The sequence below is a fragment of the Epinephelus moara genome, chromosome 1 (assembly GCF_006386435.1).
Source record: "Epinephelus moara isolate mb chromosome 1, YSFRI_EMoa_1.0, whole genome shotgun sequence".
Taxonomy (NCBI): Eukaryota; Metazoa; Chordata; class Actinopteri; order Perciformes; family Serranidae; genus Epinephelus; species Epinephelus moara.
Window position 1 is genome coordinate 2,250,418 of NC_065506.1, and position 4,396 is coordinate 2,254,813.

At 43.8% G+C, this 4,396-nt stretch overlaps 1 protein-coding gene and 2 long non-coding RNA genes across 6 annotated transcripts in view; 1 reads left to right on the forward strand and 2 right to left on the reverse strand.

Moving 5' to 3' along the window:
* fah (fumarylacetoacetate hydrolase (fumarylacetoacetase)) overlaps positions 1–4,396 on the forward strand; it is a 625,231-nt gene that overhangs the window by 495,836 nt on the left and 124,999 nt on the right. The window lies entirely within an intron of this gene.
* LOC126388748 (uncharacterized) lies at positions 74–1,429 on the reverse strand. Its single transcript, XR_007569787.1, has 3 exons — positions 1,321–1,429; positions 692–1,248; positions 74–305 (listed from the first exon to the last, which is right to left on the reverse strand). It is a non-coding gene; the product is annotated as an uncharacterized LOC126388748 (long non-coding RNA).
* Positions 2,058–4,396, reverse strand: part of LOC126388732 (uncharacterized) — a 4,807-nt gene continuing 2,468 nt past the window's right edge. The window contains exons 2-4 of one of the 2 annotated variants that reach the window (XR_007569785.1): positions 3,795–3,959; positions 3,366–3,546; positions 2,058–3,200 (exon numbers count right to left, since the gene is read on the reverse strand). This is a non-coding gene — a long non-coding RNA (uncharacterized LOC126388732). Of the gene's footprint in view, positions 3,201–3,347; positions 3,547–3,794; positions 3,960–4,396 lie in introns of both variants that reach the window. The other variant, XR_007569784.1, reaches the window with a different exon arrangement.

Below are 4,396 nucleotides of genomic sequence, written 5' to 3' on the forward strand. Positions count from 1 at the left end.
TCACTCAGGGAGGCAGGAGACGAAGTTCCATGATCATAAAAAAATATTTAGTAATTAAAACAACGGGGTTTGGCACAATAACCAAAAAAGGAGAAGAGAGCCCAACTAGGGGATACAGACTGAGGCTTACCGGCTGGAGGAGGGGGTGACAATGGGGAGTGAAGTCCAAAAAGAAAAGGGAGAGCACCCCAAACACACAGCAAAAACGTTAAGTGCACACAAAGCAAATCTTGAACAGGGGTCACACAGCACACAGGGGATCACCACCACCCAGGGAAACTACCACCACCACCGTCGGCCTTCAGCTGTAGGGGAAAAGGGAGAGGCACAGTCAAGGCTCAAGAATAAAAAAAAAAGAAAACAAACAATATCCCTTAACATAAGGAAACAAATTGTAATGGATTAATAAACTGACAAATATGGATTTAGATCAATAATAAATTAACCAAGCAAAAGAACCACAAAGGAAACTAAGGAGTCTCTGGCCAAAGATATCAACTCAACATCATAACTGATATAACACAAATAACTGAGGACTCAAACTGAGGAGTTCCCCTCCCAAATGAAACTTAATTACAATAAATTCCCCAAAACAAAACAAGGAACTAAACTGAGAAATTCAGGAGAGTCGACCAATAATTAAATAAGAAAATAAACAAAACAATTAAGCCAAACCTTGATTAACACTCACACATACACACGCACATACACACACAGCCCAGTCCAGATGGGTGGCTGAAAGTCCTGATGGAGCTCGTGGCGTCCCACTGATCGGGAGCCCGGTCAGCACGAGCGGCAGCCACACACATCCAGCAGGAAGCAGGTTGATACACACGCAGCCGACAGGAAGCCCAGTCCAAGCCGGCGAAGCAGCAGCAGCAGCGAAACAGCGAAGCAGCGGTAGCCGCTGTAACAGTAGTAGCAGTGGTAGCAGCGGCAGCAATAGCCGTGGCTAAGAGTAGTAGCAGCGGTAGCAGTAGCCGTGGCTAAGAGTAGTAGCAGCGGTAGCAGGAGCTGTGGCTAAAAGACCATAATTAAACAGCAATGGTCCTACTTAGCTTAGCGTTCGTGTGTTCTGGTGGTCAGCTTGGTAGAACCGGCATCCGCCCAAAGAGGGAGAGGGGTGAAGAGAGTCACTGCGGCAGGGGAAGGCAGCCACCGCGTATCCCCCGTGCAGCAGGCTATGCTCCGGTCGGCAGCGATAGACCACCCTGGATAATCGCCTCGACTGCAGGTGAGACGCCAGACCTAATGAAAAGGTTACGGTTTCAGATACATAACACGCAGCCGAATATAAATACAATGCTAAGGTGTGCATACCTGTGTTCTGCAGCGAGCGGCGAGTGCAATGACCTGGAAGTGGGCGGGGCGAAGAGGCAGGAAGCGAGAGGTCAGGAGGAGGGACACGGCCTTCCTTTGTCCCCTTCGCCTGAGCGGTGATAGGCTAATAGCCCAGAAAGGGCGTGGTGAAGCCACGACTTGCGTTCAGTGTGGCAGTGGTAGCCTATCTCATACCACTACAATCGTCTTCTTACTATGATGTAAGAATACGGAAGAGTAACGTCACACAATCGAGGACTTGTAATTCAAATGAAATAAAATGATGTACATTTCCTGTAGCAAATAAAATATTTTATGTCAAGTTTACAAGGTAACATTTCTGATGTTATTTATGTGTTATTACTATTATGGCGTAGCTCTGCTCTTTGCGGGCAAGGACATGGAAGAGGGAGGGGAGCAGGCAGAGGCAGAGGAAGAGGCAGAAGTCGGAGTGGTATGACCAGCTTGGAACCTGACGACCTACAGCGTGTGCAGATGCTGCAGGCTCAAAAACTTGCAGCTGAGCGAGTATGTTGCCTCAGTTGCTTGTATTATTTCATTAATTCCCTATATAAATACCCTTATCCTGTGAAATAAGCCCTATATTACATCAATATAACAGCATTGCTTATGGACTGACTGTATAAAGCAATTACATCTGGTCATAATAAAATTTTATTTTAGAAAACTAATGAAATGTTAACATTTTTATCATTTTAGGAGGTAATTCAAGGACTGGACCATGACCAATCTCATCAGCTGTTGCAGCACTGTTTGGAAAGGGACCCAAGCATGATGTTTGATTTGATGTCATCACTGGGGGACCCTACTGGGGGACCCCTGCTGTCCCACCTGTCTGGTGTCAGCCAACCTGGTGTACGTGCCAAAGGTGCAGAGAGATGCCCTCTGACATTGAGAGGAAATGCTGTGGTCAAGCCCCCGACCACTGCATTTCTCTTTTGCCACATATGGACCTACACATTTTGGAGGGAGGAGTCCTCAGACTGGCCAGGAGGATCTGGAACGACATAAGGGCTGTGCGTGATTTACCCAACCCAGGGGAGAGCCACCGGCAGTTCCACCATGCTGCCTACATCCAGTTTGTAGTGTGGCAGTATGGAGCACTGGGTCAGGGACAAAGGGTTGTCATACTAAGCTGCTGTGTTTGGAAAATCTGGGACCGATACCAAGATCCTCAGGACCAGCATACAGGGTACATTCCCAGCAGGGTGTAGACCATTTTGTTGTATTTACTAATTTTGTTGTTTTCTACTTTTTAATAAATACAGAAAATGAAACATGGGTGTAAGAACATTTTTCCAGGTCTCCTATCTAAAGGCCCAATAGAGCATTCAGCATTTATCACTGTGCACAGTAAAAGTATCAAGTCTATGTATAATTTATCAATATATCTATAACAAACTAATGTATGGATAACACCACTGTAAACCACAGAACAATCACAATATCACTATAAAGAAAGGAAAATATACACAAACATATCTGTAAATTGTGAACAGTGTTACATAATCAAAAGTGGAGAGTCAATATTCAGTTGTTACCTGGAGCTAGTTACTGTAAGTGTGAAACAGAGAGACAAGTAGTCATGACTGAAATAATTACATAATTTACTTTTGGGAATCAAACTGGGGGAAAAGGCTGAAGGAGAACTGGAAAGGGCTGGATTTTTTAAACCAGGCAGGGCTGGGGGGAATGCTGTGGAGAGAGGAGCAGGTTGAGCTGAGCAGGTCCAGAAAGACATCCAGGGGAGTGCTGGGCAGAGCATGGTCCTAGGCTGGAGAGCAGGGCTGCCGATGTAAGAGGAGGGGCTGGGAAGTTGCTGAGGGTGATGTGATGCTATATCTGTGTCTGGGAGTGTCCTTAAAAAGAATAAATACAAACCCACTAGTAGTCTCATGCCATTGTTACTGGAGAATGGAGAAGACCATGACATAGTGCCAAAAGAAACATGTGCAATGTGCATTTTTTTATTTAAAATTTTTGTAAATACTCTAGCCAAGCCTCACTTATATTCCTCTGCTGACCTGTGTCCTTAGAAGGTCTTCACCTGGCCTTGATTTTTTTCTAAGTGGCACGTCTGCATCAGATGACAGTCTCTTCTGCAGAATAGACACTTGGAGGTCATGGATATAACTGTCGTCCTTCTCCTCCTTTATTGTTTGCAAGCGCAATTTCCCAGACTTTTTATTGCACACCTTACCATACCTGTAATGACACCAAACATATTTTATTATTGTTATTGATTACTTCTATGATAGAATACATATATATATATATATATACATGTATATATATATATTTACTGCTTCTCTGTCTCCAAACACACACGGCAGTACGGCAGTACATAATGTTGCTCAAAGCAAGCGCCTTTTTTATAGTTGTGACATTAAGTGTACACATAATTCCTTGACATCTAAAAACACTATAATGCATAGAACAACTGAGCATCTTACTGAAGTGAGCCATCTGCCTTTCTTTTGGGTGCCCTGTTTACATGGTGGTTGTAGTCCAGCGCTGCAAGGAACACTCGCGCATTGTATAAAGGGGGAGTGAAGCTGAATTGTTTGCTGGCATACATCAATACATGATTATGGAATGACTCCAGTTCCACAGTTGATCTAGGAAAAAATTAAACAAAGGAACCCATGATGAAAAAATATTTTTAACTAGGGTACAGAGCAGTGTGGAGCAAAACTTCAGGCAACACAAAAGCTTAGTCTTACACACCTGAAATGTTTGGAGTTTTATCCCTATCTTTATTCAAGAGAGTGGTCTATCAGTTTGAAAGCATTATTTATTGATTTCACGTTCAAAAACCCTGCCCTCGCACTCAAATAGCCTCTGTTTGCGCTTGGATCTACTCTGTTTCTGCTCAAACTGTGTGCTTGCACTCAAATACCATGTTACACCCGCAAACGTAATAACAGCCCACAAACGTAATAAGCCACAAACGTAATACAAATCTGCAGCTTTGAATGTAATAATCCCGCAAATGTAATAAATTTCCCACAAACGTAATAGCAGCTGCCTACTACAAACGTAACACACAATTTTC